At 33.9% G+C, this 22,522-nt stretch overlaps 1 long non-coding RNA gene across 1 annotated transcript; it reads right to left on the bottom strand.

The window, feature by feature from the left end:
- Nucleotides 1–11,344: 11,344 nt before the first annotated feature.
- LOC126656407 (uncharacterized) lies at nt 11,345–13,249 on the bottom strand. Its single transcript, XR_007633217.2, has 3 exons — nt 12,786–13,249; nt 12,301–12,543; nt 11,345–11,539 (listed from the first exon to the last, which is right to left on the bottom strand). It is a non-coding gene; the product is annotated as an uncharacterized LOC126656407 (long non-coding RNA).
- Nucleotides 13,250–22,522: the final 9,273 nt, after the last annotated feature.

Genomic DNA, 22,522 nt, shown 5'->3' with positions numbered 1-22,522 from the left:
AAATAGTGTGAAAAGACACACTTTTTCGATGGATGAAATGTATAAATCCAAAGAGAAAGGAAAGTGAAAAAAGATGGAGATCGTGTAAGTATATACGATTGAACAGTGTCAAGACTTAGCGATAGACATTGATCGAAAGTGAAAGAGTAATAGAGAAGTTAAGATGAATGTGATAAAAAGTATAACCTAGGTTATAAGAAAATGTGGAGTGTTAACTCCAAGTCATGATGAATCATGACATAAAGGATATTGCATAAACATGCAACCGACGAGCTAGTGTCGTGATAAGTATATCGTGATTCGTACGATACTACTGTAAGGATAGGGCTTAGAGCCTACCTATATCTGGAGTTAAGCTTATGCTACATAAAGCATAAGGATTGACGTATAATGCATTCATTTGAGTACGTGGCTTTAGATTTTAAATTCGAGGACGAATTTTTATAAGGAGGAGAGAATGTAATATCCTGTAATTTTAAATAATTAGAATATGCCACAAGATCAAATTGGAATAATCAAAATATTAAAAATAATATTTTGAGGTTTCAAATATTAAGAAAAATATTCGGAAAGACTAAGTTTAAAGAATTAAATATTATTAGTTGGTCCAAATTAATATAAAATAATTTAAAAGTCTCGAGCGAATAAATTTGTTGTTTTGTTTCGTAACGTACGTTTGGATTTGTTTCCTTACGTTTTAAACGTTTGGATTGGTTTCGTAACGTTTGTAAACGTTTAGCTTAAATTCTAAAAAGGTGAAATGTTTCGATTTGTTTCGTAACGTTCATAAACGTTTGGCTTAAATCGCTAAAAATGTGAAACGTTTGGATTAGTTTTGTAACATTTGTAAACGTTTGGTTTAAATTTCTAAAACGGTGAAACGTTTGGATTTGTTTCGTAATGTTTGTAAACATTTGACTTAAATCGCTAAAAAGGTGAAACGTTTGGATTTGTTTTGTAACATTTGTAAACGTTTCACCTTAAATGGAAAAAAAGGTGAAATGTTTGGATTTGTTTCATATTTTTTAAATGTTTGGCTTAAATCGCTAAAAAGGTGAAATATTTAGATTTGTTTCAAAACGTCTGTAAACATTTGGCTTCAATCACTAAAAATATGAAACGTTTGGATTTGGTTTCGCTACGTTTAAACATTTGGCATAAATCGCTAAAAAGGGGAAACGTTTCGATTTGTTTCGTAACATTTGTAAACGTTTGGCTTATATCGCTAAAAAGGATTGGTTCTGTAACGTTTGTAAATGTTTTTCTTAAATCGCTAAAAAGGTGAAGCGTTTGGATTTGTTTCGTAACATTCTAAATGTTTGGATTGGTTTCATAACGTTTTAAACGTTGGCTTAAATCGCTAAAAATGTGAAACGTTTGGATTTGTTTTGTAACGTTTTAAACGTTTGGATTAAATCCAAACTTTAAAAACGTTGCAAAACCAATCCAAACGAAAAAAATCGCTAAAAAGGTGAAAATCCAAACGTTTTAACGTTTGAATTAGTTTCGTAACGACTTATACTTTTGGATTAGTTTTTGAACATTTTAAACATTTGGTTTTATTTCGTAACGTTTGACTTCAATTACTAAAAAGGTTAAAAGTTTGGATTTATTTCGCCTTTTTAGCGATTTGTCCCGCAACGTTTGTAAAAGTTTGGCTTCAATCGCTAAAAATGTGAAACGTTTGCATTTGTTTTGTAACATTTGTAATCGTTTGGCTTAAATCGCTAAACAGGTGATATGTTTGGATTTTTTCATAACGTTTTAAATGTTTGGCTTAAATCGATAAAAAGGTGAAACGTTTGGATTTGTTCCGTAACGTTTGTAAACGTTTGGCTTAAATCGCTAAAAATGAGAAACATTTCGATTTGTTTCGTAACGTTTACAAACGTTTGGCTTAAATCGCTAAAAATGTGAAACGTTTGGATTGGTTTCGTAACGTTTTAAACATTTGGTTTAAATCGTTTAAAAGGTGACATGTTTGGTTTGGATTTGTTTCATAACGTTTGTAAATATTTGACTTAAATCGCTAAAAATGTGAAACGTTTGGATTTGTTTCGTAACATTTTAAATGTTTGGCTTAAATCGCTAAAGAGGTGAAACGTTTGGATTTGTTTGGTAACGTTTGTAATCGTTTTGCTTAAATCACTAAAAAAGTTAAATGTTTGGATTTTTTTCGTAACGTTTTAAACATTTTAATTGGTTTCGTAATGTTTTAAATGTTTGGCTTAAATCGCTAAATAGGTAAAACGTTTAAAATGTTACGAAACAAATCCAAACGTTGAAAACGTTACGAAACAAAGCCAAACGTTTCACCTTTTTAGCGATTTAAGCCAAATGTTATGTAATAAATCCAAACGTTTAAAACGTTACGAAACAAATTCAAATGTTTTATACGTTTGGATTAAATCGCTAAAAATGTAGAATGTTTGGTTTTGTTTCGTAACGTTTGTAAACGTTTGTCTTTAATCGGTAAAAAAGTGAAACATTTGGATTTGTTTTGCTACGTTTCACCTCTTTTGTGTTTCACCGTTTTAGTGATTTAAGCCAAACATTTAAAACGTTACAAAAACAATCCAAACGTTTACAAACGTTACGAAACAAATCCAAACGTTTCACCTTTTTAGCGATTTAAGCCAAACATTACGAAACAAATCCAAACGTTTCATATTTTTAGCTATTTAAACCAAACGTTACGAAACCAATCCAAACGATTAATACTTTACGAAAAAAAATCCAAACGATTCACCTTTTTAGGGATTTAAGCCAAACGTTTACAAACCTTACGAAACAAATCCAAACGTTTCCCTTTTTTAGCAAATAAGCCAAACGTTTACAAATGTTACGAACGTCTTAATCGTTTGGCTTAAATCGATAAACAATGAAACATTTGGTTTTGTTTCATTACGTTTGCAAATGTTTGGCTTAAATCGCTAAAAAGTGGAAACGTTTGGTTTTGTTTCGTAATGTTTGTAAACGTTTGGCTTAAATCGCTAAAAAGTGAAACATTTGGATTGGTTTATTAACGTTTAAAATGTTTGGATTGATTTAGTAACGTTTTAAACTTTTGGCTTAAATCGCAAAAAAGGTGAAACGTTTGGATTCCTTTCGTAAAGTTTGTAAACGTTTGGTTTAAATTGCTAAAAAGGTGAAACATTTTGTTTTGTTTCGTAACATTTGTAAACGTTTGGATTTGTTTTGTAACATTTTAAACGTTTGAATTTTTTCGTAACGTTTTAGACGTTTTCCTTCAATTTTAAATAGGTGAAACATTAGGATTTGTTTCGTAACGTTTGTAAACATTTGGCTTAAATCGCTAAAAAGGTGAAACATTTAGATGTGTTTCGTAATGTTTGTAAATGTTTGGCTTAAATCGCTCAAAAGGTATAACTTTAGGATTTGTTTCGTAAAGTTTATAAAAGTTTTGGCTTAAATTGCTAAAAATGTGAAACGTTTGGATTTGTTTCGTAACGTTTGTAGACGTTTGGCTTAAATCGCTAAAAAGGTCAAACGTTTGGATTTGTTTCGTAATGTTTTAAATGTTCGGCTTATAACGCTAAAACGTTGAAACGTTTGGATTTGTCTCGTAACATTTTTTATTTCGTAACATTTGTAAATGTTTAGCTTATATCGTTAAAAAGGTGATACGTTTGGATTGGTTTTATAACGTGTGTAAACGTTTGGCTTAAATTACTAAAAAGGTAAAACATTTGGTTTTATTTCGTCACGTTTGTAAACGTTTGGCTCTAATCGCTAAAAAGGTGAAACGTTTTGATTTGTTTCGTAAAATTTGTAAACATTTGGCTTGAATCGCTAAAAATGTGAAAAGTTTGGGTTTGTTTCGCAACGTTTGGCTTAAATCGCTAAAAAGGGGAAAAGTTTGGATTGCTTTCGTAAGGTTTTAAACGTTTGGCTTAAATCGCTAAAAAGGTGAAACGTTTGGTTTGGATTTGTTTTGTAACGTTTGTAAACGATTTATTTAAATCGCTAAAAAGGGGAAACGTTTGGATTTGTTTCGTAACGTTTGTAAACATTCGGCTTAAATCGCTAAAAATATGAAACGTTTGGATTTGTTATATAACATTTTAAATGTTTGGCTTAAATCGCTAAAAAGGTGTAACATTTGGATTTGTTTCGTAACGTTTATAAACGTTTAGTTTAAATCGCTAAAAAGGTGAAACATTTGGATTTGTTTCGTAACGTTATAAACATTTGGATTGGTTTTGTAATGTTTTAAATGTTTGGCTTAAATCACTAAAAAGGTAAAACGTTTAAAACGTTATGAAAAAAAACCAAACGTTTCCCTTTTTTAGCAATTTAAGCCAAACGTTTAAAACATTACGAAACAAATCCAAACATTTAAAATGTTACGAAACAAATTCAAACGTTTTAAACGTTTGGATTAAATCGCTAAAAATATAAAACGTTAGGTTTTGTTTCGTAATGCTTGTAAACGTTTGGCTTAAATCGCTAAAAAGGTGAAACGTTTGGATTTGTTTCGTAACGTTTGTATTAAATCGCTAAAAATATGAAACGTTTGAATTTGTTTCGTAACGTTTGTCTTAAATCGCTAGAAAGGTGAAACGTTTGTTTTTTTTTCATAACGTTTGTAAACATTTGGCTTAAATCGCAAAAAATGGGAAACATTTTGTTTTGTTTCGTAACGTTTGGCTTAAAATACTAAAAAGGGGAAACGTTTGGATTTGTTTCGTAACATTTGTAAATGTTTGGTTTAAAAGGCGAAACGTTTAGATTTGTTTCGTAACGTTTGTAAACGTTTGGCTTAAATCGCTAAAAATGTGAAACGTTTGGTTTTTATTCCCAACTTTTGTAACGTTTGGCTTAAATCGCTAAAAAATGGGAAACGTTTGGATTTGTTCCGTAACGTATGTAAACGTTTAACTTAAATGGCTAAAAAGGTAAACTGTTTAGATTTGTTTCGTAACGTTTGTAAACATTTGGCTTCAATCACTAAACAGGTGAAACGTTTGGCTTAAATCGCTAAAAAGGTGAAACGTTTAGTTTTGTTTCGGAACGTTTGTAAACATTTGGCTTAAATCGCTAAATAGGTGAAACGTTAGGATTTGTTTTGTAACATTTGTAAACGTTTGGCTTAAATCACTAAAAAGGTAAAACGTTTGGATTTGTTTCGTGGCGTTTTAAACATTTGGATTGGTTTTGCAACGTTTTAAATGTTTGGCTTAAATTACTAAAAAGGTTAAACGTTTGGATTTCTTTCGAAACGTTTGTAAACGTTTGGATTTGTTTCGAAACGTTTGTAAACGTTTGGCTTAAATTGGTAAAAAGGTGAAACATTTGGATAGGTTTCGTAATGTTTGTAAACGTTTGGCTTAAGTTGCTAAAAAGGTGAAACTTTTGGTTTTGTTTCGTAACGTTTGTAAACGTTTGGTTTATATCTCTAAAAAGCGGAAACATTTGGATTTGTTTCACAACGTTTGGATTGGTTTCGTAACTTTTTTAACGTTTGGCTTAAATCGCTAAAAAGGTGAAACATTTGGATTTGTTTCGTTACTTTTGTAAACGTTTGGCTTAAATCGCTAAAAAGGTGAAACGTTTGTAAACGTTTGGATTGGTTTCGTAACATTTTAAATGTTTGTTTTAAATCGCAAAAAAGGTGAAACGTTTAGTTTTCTTTTGTAACGTTTGGCTTAAATCGCTAAAAAGGTGAAACGTTTGGATTTGTTTCTTAGCGTTTGTAAACCTTTTGCTTAAATCTCTAAAAAGGGGAAACGTTTTGATTTGTTTTGTCTTAAATCGCAAAAAAGGAGAAACGTTTGGTTTTGTTTCGCGATGTTTGCAAACGTTTGGCTTAAGTCACTAAAAAATGTGAAACGTTTGGATTTATTTCGTAACGTTTTGAACGTTTGGGTTGGTTTCGTAACGTTTTAAATGTATGGCATAAATCGCTAAAAAGGATAAACATTTTGATTTGTTTCGTAACGTTTGTAAACGTTTGGCTTAAATCGCTAAAAAGGTGAAACATTTGGATTTGTTTTGCAATGTTTCAAACGTTTGGATTGGTTTCATAATGTTTTAAACGTTTGGATTGGTTTCATATCGTTTTAAACATTTTGTTTAAATCGCTAAAAAGGTGAAATGTTTTGATTTATTTCCTAACGTTTTAAACGTTTGAATTGGTTTCGTACCGTTTTAAATGTTTGGTTTATATAACTAAAAGGGTGAACCGTTTGGTTTTGTTTCGTAACATTTGTAAACGTTTGGCTTAAATAACTAAAAAGGGGAAACATTTGGATTTTTTTCGTAACTTTTGTAAACGTTTGGCTTAAATCGCTAAAAACGTGAAATGGTGGGATTTGTTTCGTAACCTATTAAATGTTTGGATTGGTTTTGTATCGTTTTAAATGTTTGGCTTAATTTGCTAAAAAGGTGAAATGTTTGGATTTGTTTCTTAACGTTGGTATTTTGGATTAAATTGCTAAAAAGACGAAACGTTTGGATTTGTTACGTAATGTTTTAAACATTTGGCTTAAAATGCTAAAAATGTTAATCATTTGGATTTGTTTCGTAACTAGGAGCGGAGCGGGGTTCGGGGGTCTCTCGCCCTAAGGCTTATGGCTGACTTCTCAATTTGGAAATGGTTTGAAAAATAGAGTCGCCACTTAGTTCAACTAGGAAATGCCTTTTAACCGATTAGATAGCCTTGCTCGTCTCCAGTAAGACTATCGTGCATCAGACCAAAGACTAGGGTTCGTGGACCTCCACGAGACTCTTGTGCTTGGCTTATCTTTACCGACTTTATTTTCTAGACATATTCGTATTGTATCTCATCTCAACAATATATGCAGTTCACAGGATATGAAAGAAGTAAATAAACAAGTATGAAAGCAGTAAACACGTTTGACGCGCATATGACTCGATATGGACTGCTATTTGAGGCAAGTAGCAGGTACTCCTAAGCATACATCTAATTTTAGAGAGTTTCTAGAAAATAGTCATAAATCTTGCTGGTCTGGATATTTTACATACACAAAGCCTAAAACTGGATGTATAAGTGTGATTTGATTGATATTATTAGGTGAGTCTTGAAAAACTTATACAACCGTTACTACATTTTTGTATCAATCCTATGATGTCTAAGTGATGGGCTGGAATTGCATTAATGGGCCAATTTTAGGTGATTAGTCCTTTAATGGGTTATTATTGGATTTGGATGGTTTTGGAAAGCAGTAAACAGTGCTGGCATGCTCATGGGCAGTTGGATATACATACAAGGTTAGGAATACTGTTAAACCTCGTTGACTTTGAGTGCATGGCAATCGCGCGGGTTTTGACCATCAGTCTGGTCATAATGGTCTCGGCCAGATCATGAGAGTTGTGCGTCTCGTCAATCCGGTTCTACTAATTCGATCCGGAGCCGATTCCGAGTTATGGTTAGCCCGGAATCGGCTCTAGAAATTGCTGGTTTGCTGGGCCTCAGGCTCGTGGGCCTAGTTTACACACTATATTACATATATGGACTTCTGAGTCCGTTTTACACCGGGTCTGGCCCGTTACAATACAGAATATGAATTTACATTGGGCTTTTTATACGTTTAACGATATTTTCTCAAACATCTACTTTTACACCGTGCGGTCTAATTCTTTACATTCATTACGAATTTAATTATATTTTTAGACCTAATCTTTATATTGTTTTCTTTTCTACCGTTTTATTTGTTTTCTCTCATCTTCTGTTTGGAAGATGAAACAGGAGCGGCGGCATGCTGAAGATGGAACAGCGGAAGCAGCTGAACAATGGTTAGGCAAAACGACAGCGACAGCGGAGAAGGCAGAACATCGATTTCTTCTCTCTTCTCCATGATTTTCTGAACTGACCGATTCTTTCTCCACCGTCTAAGTAAGTGTCGGCTGCACCTACTCCGAGAACTGTCGCCGCCGTTCCACTTCACCTTCATTCGTTTCCGCCCCGTTCCGATTTAACATCGTTCTATGATCACCGCCGATATGCTCCACCATCCTTCTGTCCTCGCCGCCGTTTTGCTGCAACGGCTATTATGCCTTCACCATTGTTTTAGTGCTCTGCCGCCTTAACGCTGCCTCCACTCTTCAATTGAGAGCATAATGAAAAACATCCAATAGCATCATCTTCACAGGAGTACAAAGTGCCTCTTGTTTGAATTGACTAGTATTTCTTCTTCATGCTATTGACTAATTTTATTTTATTAATCTATAACGTTAAGCTGTTTATACATTTGAATTTCTTTTTGAGATATGAAGTTCATTTTTATTTGTTTTTTTAGAAGAAATATAGGATATTATTGCAGCACTACACAAGTATTACAAATTCAAGTAAAAAACTTGTATGTAAATACATTAGCAGATAAATAAACAATCAAAAGCCGCAATCCTCTTTGCACGAGATAAAAATCCCGATGATAACCCCATGAAATTAAAAAATCGCAAATTGTTGACCGTGCACCACAATGTCTTCTGCAAGCAATTGATCGTCAATTGGGCATTATATTCAAAGAGATACTTAATCAAGAACACCATATGCAGTTATGACAGTTTCAACCTGATTTGCTCAACTATCACCAGGAGCGATTCATATCTGTACCGCATGAAAAGATCCACAAAGGGAACATCAAATCCCATTACGGGCAACATAAAATCTTCCACAAAGGGAAATATAAACTCCATAAAAAGAGATGTCAAAACAGCAAATACAAAAATAAACAAACAAATTAAATAATAAAAAAAAGAAAACAAAAGAAACCGAAAAAAGGAACGAGACCACCGCTAATCAAAAATATTGATCACCGGTGGCCTTAAAGAAGATAAATGTTGAGAGTGCTTCTTTGCATTGAACGTGGTCGATGTCAAAAGCATATGATTCTAAAAGGATGATTTGAAGGAGTGGATGCATAAAAATGGATTGCCTCTGTGTAAAGTTGTTCTTAAAGAACGAAGGCATCCTCATGATTCTAAGTATCGACTTATTCATTATATTGTTGCTAGCGAAGATCTTTAGGTCTTTGTTTTTCAAATGTATTAATTATCTTTGTTGTTTTGTTTTGAGATTATGTTGTTAAAGGTGTATGTGTGTTTTGTTGTAGGCTAGTGATGTGGTGTTTTCGATTCTGAATTCGCTCGTTGTTACTTTCGAGAGAGTGTTGGGAAATGAGACCATTGATAAGCAATCATGTCCTAGTGTTGCATTGATAATTCTTTTTTGTTGTGTTAGAAACTTGTGTTATGGATGTGAAATTAGGATGGAGATAAATTGCTAGTTGGCCTTATATTGTACTATAAATTAATAAGAATAAATTAGTATTTATTGTATTTTGCATCATAGTGTAAGAATTGATTCTCACGGGAGATATGAAGTTCATCAATTGGATTTCACACTTGAACGAATTTTTTATCACTAAAAGAGATTAAAGTAAAAGCAAAACATACCTAACTTATGAAGCATACCTGTTTGTAATATGAAAAATGCATTTATTTGATTATATGTTACAACATCTATATTATTGTCTTCTTATTTTTCATGGCAGGCTGATTCACTGAGTGAGGTAACGGAGTATGTGGTTGGTGATCATGATTCATATTCATATTGATTTTACAGATTATAGTATAAAAATTTCAGTTTATGTTGTATCATATATTTCAGAGTTCCTGCTCAATTTGTAGAAGATCAATTCTGGTTATATGTAGGGTTAATGTAAAAAAAAAAATCACAAATTTTACACGTTTTTTCATTTTAATCACATAGTTTAAATTTTCTCATTTTCATGCACGAACTACCACTTTTTCTTAACTTCATGCACGGTGCTGAGGTGGCACTCATTTATTGGTGTAAAATGACATCCATCTCAGCGAATTACACCAATGGAGCCGTGACACCTCAACACCATGTATGAATTTGACAAAAAAAATGATAATTCGTGCATGAAAATGAGAAAATTTAAACTACGTGATTAAAATGAGAAAACGTGTAAAGTTGGTAAATTTTTATGACATTAACCCTTATATGTATAACAATAATACTAGCATTTGTTTTGCTTCTATTTTTGTTTATCTTTAAAATATAGACAAATGTAACTGCCTCTGTAAAATTGAATAGTTTTTTTGTATTGGTGCTTGAATTTATTTACATTAACTCATTTTGAACGGATTATTAATAATTTTGAATAATTATAATGTTATAATGTTGATTTTGTGTTGATATTTGGTTGATTTAAACGACAACTATTGTACACATGTTGATTTCATGTTGATATTGTGTTGATTTTTTTATTGATTTTGTTTATCTTCAGTTGATATTTGGTTGATTTTAATCATAAATATTGTACACATGTTGATTTTATGTTAATATTGTGTTGATTTTTTTTATTGATTTTACGTTAATATTGTGTTGATTTGTTTTATTGATTTTGTGTTTATTTCCAGTTGATTTTAACATTGAGAAAGAAAACGATATTGTTCGTGAAATAAATTAAAAATAAAAAAAATTTGAGACTGCAAAAATAATATAATTATCATATATTTAATTTTTTATTTTTTATTTTTTTATTTTTTTTTTGAACTTTGACTTTTTTTTACAGTTGACGTTTTTCGTCATTTTTAATATCAACATAATATCAATAACATTTAATAAACTGGGTAATATTAAGTTTTAAATCTATTTTATTCTAATTTTTTATATTTTTTTGCTCATAATTAATCAATATTTATTATTTATCATATATTTAATTTTAATTTTAATTTTATTTTTAATTTTAATTTTAATTTTTTTCATATATCAATATATAATCAACACAAAATCAACAACATTTAATAAACTAAATAATTTAATTTTTTTAATTTTTTTACACTAATTTTTATTTTTTTCAATATTGCTTCAATTTAATTTTTATTTTTTTAATTTTATTTCATGTATGATATGGTTTTTTTGGCTAATGCTAAAATTAATCAAATATCAACATAACATCGACATGATATCAACACTGTAAGATTATAATAACCAACGTCATTATTGTCTTTTTCACCAATGTTATACCAATAAAATATCAACCGAAAATCAACACTAAATCAACACAATAGCAACATTGTAAAATTACAATAATTCAAGATTATTGTTGTCTCTTTCACCAATAACAGAATCAGTAAAATATCAACACAAAATAAACATAAAGTTAACACAAGATCAACACAATACCAATAATATTATTCGGAAATTTTTCCCTTCTTTTGGTTTTGTCTTTTGTCTTTATGCATTTATTTGAAAAATTTCTAGACTAAATTGAACAATAATTATAAGAACTGAAAAATTGTTATATTGATTATACTACAACTACAGTGGAAAACAAAAAATTTATTCATATTGGTTCTATTTTGTAATGCAAAAATGACTTATTTAGCTGCCTCTATATCTTTATCCCCATTATCAGGATTGTTTAAATCTTTTGCCTCTTACTCAATAGCTTTTATAACTTCAAAGAAGCGATGGAGCCATGTCGACAGCCTTGATAGTCTCAAACAAAAGTCCTGCAATCTGTTTTCAACTAATAAGATCAGTTTATGTTATGGAAACTGAAACGGAAGCGATGAAACAAGATAAAGCTGAAATGAGAAACATTAAACTATGACTTTTGATCCACTATTCCTTTATATTTTCATAAGAAAATGTTATAAACAGAAGGTTGTGAATTTTTGAAAACGTATTTGGAAACAGAAACGAAACTCGACTAGCATATCAGGGTAATTGATTTTGCAGGTCACTGTACTTTTCAAAAATTGCAAAATGGTGACCGAACTTCAAAACGTAACATTTTAGTTACTATACTATTTGGTTATGTTAAGATAGAAGGATTTTTGGTCACCGAAGAAAAATATTTCGAGTCGATTTTTTGTTTTTTGTGTGTATATATGAAATATAAGGTATTATTTGTCATAAATAATCAAAATTTGATTACTACATATGTATAATTTGACAGTAAAACACTTAAAAACCTTCAAAAATCACATATTTGAAAGTTTAGTAACCATTTTGTTACGTTTTGAAGTTCGATCACCATTTTGCAATTCTTAAAAAGTACAGTGACCCCTAGAATCAATTACCCAGCATATCAAATGAAAACATTAGCAAAACTAACAACAAAGCATATCAAGACATGAAACCATTTATCGATATAAGGTTTTAAAGTTCAGAAGTGTATTTGAAAACAAAACTGAAACTTGACAAGCATATCAAGAAACAAAAACATTAGCAGAATTTACAAAGATAGTATCAAGAAATGAAAACTTTGGCATCACCTTCTGCTCAAACCCTCCAATTGAGCTCTTTTAATCTTATCTTCTGGTGGAATGCCATCATTGTCCCAAGATTCAATACTTGATGCATCACCACCATACAACCAGTGTTTATAAAAGTACAACTCCTTTGCTTTGCTCAATTTAAGGCTTCAGATTTGCTCTTTCATGATCCATCTTGGCTCGTAATTTTAATCGAAACTCGCCCTTCCGATCTACTCACACTTGTTACTTCAACATCATCACCTTGAACAACAATTGGTAAATTAATTTGTCATGTTAAATTGAATTAGCAGACATTAATATGGAAATTTGTCGATGATATATGAACTTTCGGAGGATAAAGCCAGTGGAACTACTGTTAATTGACCGAAGGAAGCACTAGAGAATTGCATATGCAGGAATTCAAAAATGACAGTGTTTGATTTTGAGATTCTCCAGGCATACAAATCTGAAAAAATGGCAGTAAGCTATGTTCTTCAGGTTACCTTAAAAACCCATAAGATGATTAGGGATTGAATACATATTATTCTCTGCACCGCCATCTTCACCGCCACCACCGCCGCCGGAGGAGGAGGAAGAAGTAGAAGAACCAACAAGACAAGAAAGAAGAAGGAGATATAGAAAAAGTACTAAAATAAGGAAAATTTGGAAACCCATAGAAGTTGCACCACCGCCGCAACGCCACTAGTCGTAATGTCGCCGCACCCCCACCAGATAGAATTTCATCGCGTCGGCAGCTCAAACGCCACCACCAACTCCGCCAGTCCAAACGCTATTGTTCCGTCACCAGATTCAGATCTAGCCGCCATACATGGCGGCATGGATAATGGCAAGAGCAGCGGAAAGAGGGGATCAGAAGATTAGAAACATTTGGAAATCGTATAAATCATATAATTGGAAGCGTGTACCTAGTTTAGGAATGGGAAAGTATTGATCGTATAAAAGTAAAACAAGATGAAATATTGGTAGTTTCTGAAAAAAGCACATCTATATTGGATTAGCTACATCTGGGTTCAAACTGAGCCTGATTTGGAGTCCGGATGGGCCCAGAAACACGTTTTGAAGTCTGGATCGAAGTCTGGAAGATCTGGGAAGCTATTCTGGAATCCGGCGAAGGAGGAGCATGGCACCGGTTCATAGAGCCGGCGCCGGAAGTTTAAGGTCGCGGCGCCGCCAATTTGTTGTGGCGGCGCCGCCGGTTGCAGCGGCGGCGGTTCGTTTGCAGCAGTTCTAGGATTTTTATTTTGCTTCGTTCTAACTCGTTTCAACTCCATTTTTCTTGAAAGAGTAGTCAAAATAGCATAAACTCGAACAAGGAATCCAAAAAACACATAATCGAAGTGTTTTAAGCTCATTTAGATAAATTTATTTTCTGGGCAACAAATACGTTTTTTAAGTTTTCATAGCAAAACAAGCTAAATTCTCTGAGAAACATGCATTCTAAGAGCTCTGGATTAACTGGGTTTATGTATTTGAGCTTAAACATGATTAATTACAGCAATTTAATATGTCTATCATCGAATTTCATGCAATTATTGAAAGCATCGAATTAGTTAATTATAGCAATTTCAACAGAAAATAAGCAATTATAGGCAAAACATGCATCGTAAAATACACAATTACAACAATTATGATATTCACGGCATGGCAAATCAAATGAATTATGATAGAGGATCCTAAGAATTACCGTTCTGGGTCCTTGGCTCGTTTGCTAAAGAAGTGGATGCGGAATCCAGCTTCGAATCTGTGCAAGGCTTGCGTTATTGGAGAATCAAAGCGTTCTTAGTGTTTCAGGACTGGAATTTTTTGTGTGTGTGTGTTTTGATTTTTGGATTTGCTATTCTGGGGTGGTGGCCGAATTTTCTATCTGTCTGTCTAGGGTTTGTGTGCCACCCTTAGCCAGGCTGGCTTATGGCTGCATTTATAGTAGATAGGGGTTACCTACGGTTTCCTACAATCTTTTAGAACATTTTAGAATATTCTAGGGTGAAAATGTGTGAAGTGATAAGTTAGGTGTCAAGATTAGCTTTAAACTCTATTTTTCTAGTTAAATTCGTATTAAGGATTAGTGGGTAAGTAAAAGATTGCTAAAAGTGCATTTTGGTGCCCGAAAGTGTTATAAAAGGTTTCTCGGGCCCTATAGGTTTGGCTAAGGTAAATTTCAGTTTGTCAAACTTGCAAATTGGCTCATAAAATTCTAAGATATGGCAATTAGTCCAATTTCTAGACTTAGATTACAATTTCTTTGGATTTTTATGGTCTATTCACGCCTAATTACATTTTAACCCTCCAAGTTTGCAACTGTGCACGGATTACGCCTGCTTAGATTCCAGCAAGCAAATCGAACGCTCGTCACCTGGACGAATTTCTCTGAAAATCATCATTGAACGCTTCAGTTCCTTATCTCTTTTTACCTGTCCAAAAAATAGGTGTCTACAGTCTGCCCCCTCTTTAACAAGAATTGACGAAGTAGGTCAATTTTTGTTAAAGAAGAGACTTGCTGTTAGACTAGCGACAAGGATACTGCCAACCATCGGAGGCCCTCGCTCGCCCGCTGGTATGGTAATGCCCTAGCCTGAGCATTACCTGATGTGGTGCATGACTCTAGCCTCATGTACCTCTGGTTCTGGCCTACACCTCTGGTTTTGGCCTACACCAAATTTACATGTATACGTCGTTGCTTCAATACATGCCAGTGACACAATTATTATTAAATAATTAAATATTTGAGGTATATTATATGATTCTTTTGAAGGCCATAAATTATCACTGTAGAGTGTACAATTGTACATAACATACCATTAGCAAAATCCAAGATTACTAACGGTAAACGGTCACAACTTTGTGACCGTTTAAAATCTTTACAAATTATATATATTGAATGGAAGATTTACATAATATATAAATGTATGGTAATATGCTAATATATAAATTATAAAATATTTTAATTAACATATAAAGATTACAAATAAGATTTAATAGCTCTATAAAAACCCACACTACACTAAAATATATTTTCACTATAATTATTTTAACTATTTTATAAATTCTCAAAGATCTTACATTCTTAACTATTTAAATTTATTTTTCAAAAATATTATGGCAAATTTTAGTAGCAATTATGAAAACCTTATGGGCGAGTTACAAGATGATTATCCAAATAATCAAGATGAAGCTTATTGTGAAAGAGTGGTGGATGAACAATCACAAAATGTTCAAATTCCACAAGAGCAAGTGCAAAAAAGAGATCCTAAATCCGATATATTTTTAGTACACTTTAAAAAAAAAATCGGATGGTTCAATGGAAGCTATATGCAACTATTGTGCTCAAAGTTACAAGCATAAAATTGGAGGTGGTTATGGCACGTTATAACGACATTTGAAGAGTAAACATCCAACGCAAATGGGTAATCAACAGACGCAAACGCAAATGTCTAGGTATGGAGATTCTTCTTCCTCAATTTTATTTAAATATTCGGATGAAAAAAATAAAATAGAATTAGCTAAAATGATTAGTGTGGAACATTTGGCTTTTAGTTTTGGTGAAAAAATTGGTTTTATTAATTATTGTCAAAATGCTTTAAACCCTTCTGCAAAACGTATACCTAGAAATACCTTAAAAAGAACAATTATTAAATTATATCAAGAAGGAAAAAATGATTTAAAAAAATTCTTTTTAAATTTTGATGGACAAGTTTCAATTTGTAGTGATATATGGAGTGATCAGTGGCAAAAACATTCTTATATGGGCATAACATGTCATTGGGTAGATGCAAATTGGTTTTACAAAAAAGAATAATTGCATATAGAGTTTTTGAAGAACGTCATACCGCTGATAATATTTTTCGAATAATTCAAAATATTTTACAAGAATATAATTTAGTAAAAAAATTATTTTCAGTATCATTTGATAATGCCGCGGCAAATACCGCTTCAATTAATGATTTGCAAAATATTTGTCAACCAAATATCGGTGGAAATTTTTTCATATTAGATGTGCATGTCATGTTTTAAATTTATGCGTAAAAGATGGTATTAAATCACTTGAAATTTGTATTGCACCAATTAAAAAAGCACTTTCATATTTATGGACACATCCACAAATAATAAAATCTTGGTTTAAATTTTGTAAAAAAAATAATAAAAGACCTAAAAAATTTCCTAGAGATGTTCCAACTCGTTGGAATTCAACTTATGAATTACTCAAAGAGTCATACGAATATAAACAATTATTATGCACATTTATTTCTAATAAGGTAAAGCAAATTAGTTTATATCCACAAAATTGGAGTGTTTGTACAACACTTTTGGATATGTTAAAAGTTTTTTAATGATGCAACTTATATATTAAGTGGTGTGTATTATCCAACAAGTCATTTATTACTAATTGAATGTATTAATATTGCCGGTGCATTTAAAGAATATGAAAATGATTTTATTTTAAAAGAATCTATTCAATTAATGAAAAAAAATGGTTAAATTATTTTAAAGAAATTCCATTAATTAATCTTGTGGCTTGTATTTTAGATCCTAGATGTAAAATAGATGGTTTATATGATTATTTAAATGCTTATTATGATTGTTTAGGACTTGACGCTACTTGTAATAATTTTAATAATATTATTAATATTGATAAATAAGTTATTGATGCTAAAAAAATATTAGTTGATATTTATGTTGAATATAATGCTATTTATGGAGTTTCATCAAATTCTTCAAGTTCTCCTGATATTGTTAACGTTCGGGAGGAATCCGAAAAAATTAGTGTGGGTGATCTATTAATTATGCAAAGGCATAAAAGACCTAGAGAGTCATCCAACTTTTCCGGTTTATCTCCCAAACTTGATTTTTATCTAACAACTACTTTTGATTTCCATGATAGTTTATGCGCATTCAACTATTAACAGTGTTTCTGGAAAAACATATTGAAACCCCATATTGTTCGAGTGGTTTACAATTTTTGATGTTCCGCTCGGCTGTTCCGGATAACTGAGGCCTTTTCTGCTTTTGAACTCTATGATGATCAATCTGGTTGTTCTGGATGACTGAAAACCATATTGTTATGTTTTGATTGTAGGGAACTCGCCGTCTCGTGAGATCCCATGGTGGTCTTGATGCCCCCATATTCTGCACTGTAAATCTCTGAGCTTTGTATTTTGCGAAGATTGGTTATGCTTTTCGTTAACCTTCCATTCTGGACTTTAATTTGTCCCCTCATTCGAGCATTTCGTTTTTTTTCTGATGGGAGATTGGATGTTCTAGCAAAGATTCCGGCTACTCTATTCATCTGCTTTGAATATGAGGCTTAGCCCTGTAGGACTCGTTTGGAATCTTTTTTGACAGTATATGCGCATTTCAGCAATTACATGGTGCTACTGGGAAGTGTATCTGATTATTATTATCATTTCATTATTTTCCATTGTCTCAAAGATTGTGCTTTAGAATTTACAGTCGTTTGTCTGTCCTTTCTAGGTACATGCGCTGGTCAATAATCATGGCATGCATGCTTGATAAGAGATCTATATTTCTAGCTCATTAAACAACCGGTATAAATGTGATACTTTCTATTTCAAGGGACCGTACCCCTGTCGTCAATTAGTCCTTTTCGGATTTTTGTAATTGTCTATTTTTATAAGCGTCTTACGGGGCTCACTGGCGTCTAGAGGTGGTCTCGTAGCACACTCCTTCTTCCACTCTTTTGATTGTCTCGCTCTCGTAGATAGGTGGGCTACTACTTTGTGGTGGTGATTCCTATCCGGGCTAGACGTTCGTTCTAATGTATGTCTCTAATGCTAGATGCCTTTGAGTCGTGAAGCCTTTCGGTTTGTGGCCAAATCTTTTTATGCCAAGAGACCTATGAGAGATCTCTTGAGAGTACTACCCTGCAAGCCGCTATCCCTTTAAGATAGCTATCCGGTTTTTCTCATGATTCAGGAGTAAAGTCTCTTGGGACAAAATTATCCTCTAAAAGTTATTCACTTCTTTGTACCAGTTATTGAATGAGCTAATGACATAGCTCAATCTCATCAATGCATGTATATATGGTTATTGAAAATAACATGTAATTTAGGCAAGACATCACATAAATGAGCAAAATATATTTCATCATTGACTCTGGATTTTTAATGAAAAATAAATAAAGCATATTGTACATAATTGTTCAAGTGCTGGAAAATTGATATAAAACTTGAAAACGGTAAAGTTAGTCAAGGAGAACAGATCTCCAAGAATGCCCCAAACACGGGTGGTGCCATTGCTTCTTGTCTCTTCAATGCTTTGAGATGATCCCATTGTCAATCAAGTCTTAAATCTTATGTTGGAGAGTGATGCAATGATCTGTATGATGTCCTCTAATTTGGTGTAGTTGGTAGTATGCATCGGCTACATAGCTTGGCCTACTTGGATAATGTACTGTCCTCGCCGTTATTTGCTCTATCAGGTTCAGAGCTCTCAATTCTTCAAATATGACAGACAGGGGTTCCTCAAACTTGGAGAACCTCATGTTAAGAGCCCCTTGCGTGATTAGCCCTTTTTTGATCATTTTTTGGGCGTTGTACCATTCTTCCATGGGCAGTCTTGGCACAACAAGTTGTTTGTTTACATTTTTGAACATGGATGCGACTTCATTTCTTATCTCACGCTTGAAGGCTTCCATCTCGGTCCTTAATTCAGCAACCATGTTAGCTTTTAGACTCTCTAACTCCTCTCGTTTGACGGCATTCCCTTTGGTGGCCCGTGCAGCATGCTCCAAGCTTCTGTACCGCTCTATGGAGTATCTGGTCGCTTCGCAACTCTTCTGATGGCAGTGGTTCTATCACTCTTCTCAAAACAGAGGCGGGGGGTCTTCTTAATTTGAAAGAAGGTATGTACTCCTCCTCTTCAGAATCTTTCTTGTAGGTCTTGGGGAATGCTTGATCTCTTTCATTTGCCCCTCCAGTTGATCCTGTGGACCCTTCTTCACACTTCTTCCTTTTAGCTCTCTTCTCGAGAAATTCTAAAATCCAGGGTTGGTTCCTCATCTCTTGCCCCATTCAAAGTGAAAACTCATGTTCTGTTTGCTTCCATGTCCTGATTCCGGCTAGCAATTGGCTGATGCTTGGCATCCCGGATGCTGTCTTGGTACCCAATCGAGCTCTCAGAGGGATGAGGTTATGATTCCTTTCCTCTGTGATCGGCTCAAACTCTAGAGCATATTGTCTTGCCTCAGCTTGAGCGGCGGCCTGGTTCTTGATATAGTAGTGCGTCATTTTGGAGATGTCAGTGAGTAGGAGTCAAAGATGTATATGGCTGCATCACCAAGGGGTTAGTATATAACATTTTATATTCTGGATGCATGAGATGCATGATATGCAGATGATACACAAGGTTAGCATTAACACGTAGCACGTAGCAACTTAGCACATAGGACAGTTTGATATTACAGAGACACGTTGTCCCTTCCAATCTTATTTCTCCCACACACATGTTCCGAGCGAGGTTTATCTCTAGGTACCCTCACATCGCAATGCAAGAGTCGGCGTTCCTGCAAAAAAAGCTCTCTTCTAGCTGTTCTAAAGCAGATAGACGATAATTGTCGATGTAATGACTCTAAATCCCTTTCTGGAAGGAGTTTGAAAACATGTAGGGTTGACATGGAAGTCCGTTTTGAAATCTGGAATTTTATTTAGCCTGGCGGCTGTATCTAACGAAAGGAGTTTTCACTAGACTGGTTATTGGAGGTTTGATTAAGCGAAGGTGCATCACTTAATCAGATTTTTTTCTTTTAGGTCTGGCCTAACTGGAAGTTATAGAAATCTGGTTTTCAAACTGGAAAATTTGTTAGGCCGGATCTAAGACTAAGATTGAAGTAGTAGTTTTTGAAATATTGGATTAAGAATAATTACATTGACATTCATGCCTTAAGTACAATCATTAGATTGGGTATTTTCCTAGAGGGTAGTGTCTAAGCTGGAATGCGTGTGTGGTGAGTCATTGGGTTTTGGTAGTAACCAGTTTAAGGATCCCATAGACAGATATACCTTTGATAGGTCTCCTAAATCACGAGTAGAAGTGACCGAGGTACTGGGTTGTGAGTGCTACTGCTCTGCATAAGACGTTCTGGGCAATGGAGTGCAAAGCCATAGCGTGAGAGCGGCTATGATTATCAGGGCTGGATAGGGACTCCTAGAGAGTAGGTGAGAAGAAAAATTTCTAATGCAATGCAACAGGTGCGAACATGTCTGGAAAATAAAGTCGGCGATTCATAAGGCGCAAGCCGTGCGGTTTAGGTCCATGGCAACCGTTTTTTAAAACAATTTTGAAAAGGGTTTTATGTTTATGTTTTAAAAACAGTTGTATTAATCCCCAGTGGAGTCGCCACTGTGAGCAGAGCAGGGTTCGGGGGCCGGAGTCGCCACTGTGAGCGGAGCAGGGTTCAGGGGCCGCTCAGCCTAAGGCTTATGGCTGACTTCTCCATCTGGAAATGGTTTGAAAAATGGAGTCGCCACCTAGTTCAACTAGGAAATGCCTTTTAGTCGATTAGATAGCCTTACTCGCCTCCGGTAAGACTATCGTGCATCGGACCAAAGACTATGTTACATATATGTAATTCTAAGTCCATTTTTCATCGGGTCTGGCCCGTTTCAATAAAGATTATGAATCTACGATGGATTAGCTACATCTGGGTTCAAACTGGGCCTGATTTGGAGTCTGAATAGGCCCAAAAACACGTTTTGAAGTCTGGATCGAAGTCTGGAAGATCTGGAAAGCGATTCTGGAATCTGGAGAAGGAGGAGCATGTCACCGGTGCATAGTGCCGGCGCCGGCAGTTTAATATGGGGGCGGCGCCGTTTTGTTGGGGCGCCGCCGCCGGTTGCAGCGGCGGCGGCGGTTCGTCGGCAGCAGTTCTGGGATTTTTGTTTTGCTTCGTTCTCACTCATTTTAACTCCATTTTTCAGACAAAGAATCTAAAAAAAAACATAATCGAAGTGTTTTAAGATCATCTAGACAAATTTTTTTATCTGGGCAGCAAGTACGTTTTTCAAGTTTTCATAGAAAAACAAGCTAAAATCTCCTAGAAACATGCATTCTAAGAGCTCTGGATTAACTGGGTTTATGTATTTGAGCTTATACATGATTAATTACAGCAATTCAATATGTCTATCATCGAATTTCATGGTAATTATTGAAAGCATCGAATTTATTAATAATAGCAATTGCAATAGCAAATAAGCAATTATAGGATAATATATGCATCGTAAAATACACAATTACAGCAATTATGATATTCATGGTATGGCAAATCAAAGGAATTATGATAGAGGGTCCTCAAAATTACCATTATGGGTCCTTGGCTCGTTTGCTGGAAAAGTGGATGCATAATCCAGCTTTGAATCTTTGCAGGGCTTGCGTTCTTGGAGAATCAAAGTGTTCTTAGTGTTTCAGGACTGTAATTTTTTGTGTGTGTGTTGTGATTTTTGGATTTGCTATTCTAGGGTGGTGGCCAAATTTTCTGTCTGTCCGTCTAGGGTTTGTGTGCCACCCTTAGCCAGGCTTGCTTAAGGCTGTATTTATAGTGGCTAGGCGTGACCTACGGTTTCCTAGAATCTTCTAGAACATTCTAGAATATTCTAAAGTAAAAGTGTGTGAAGTGATAAGTTTTTAGATGTTAAGATTAGCTTTATACTCCATTTTTCTAGTTAAATTCGTATTACCGATTAGTGGTTAAGTAAAATATTGCTAAAAGTGCATTTTGATGCCCGAAAGTGTTAAAAAAGGTTTCTCGGGCCCTATAGTTTTGGTTAAGGTCAATTGCAGTCCGTCAAACTTGCAAATTGGCCCATAAACGTCTAAGATATGGCAGTTAGTCCAATTTCTAGACTTAGATTACATTTTCTTTGGATTTTTATGCGCTATTCACGCCTAATTTCGTTTTAACCCTCCAAGTTTGCAATTGTGCACGGATTACGCCTGCTTAGATTCCAGCAAGAAAATCGAAAGCTCGTCATCCGGACGGATTTCTCTGGAAATCATCATTGGACGCTTCAGTTCCTTATCACTTTTTACCTATCCGAAAAATAGGTGTCTACAGTAACGTTTTAAATGTTTGGCTTAAATCGCTAAAAATGTGAAACGTTTGGATTTGTTTTGTAAGGTTTGGCTTAAATTGCTAAAAAGGTTAAACGTTAGGATTTGTTTCGTAAAGTTTTAAAGGTTTGGATTGGTTTCGTAATATTTTAAACGT

The sequence above is a fragment of the Mercurialis annua genome, linkage group LG7, assembly GCF_937616625.2.
Source record: "Mercurialis annua linkage group LG7, ddMerAnnu1.2, whole genome shotgun sequence".
Classification (NCBI taxonomy): domain Eukaryota; kingdom Viridiplantae; phylum Streptophyta; class Magnoliopsida; order Malpighiales; family Euphorbiaceae; genus Mercurialis; species Mercurialis annua.
This window is presented reverse-complemented; position numbering and strand designations above follow the sequence as displayed.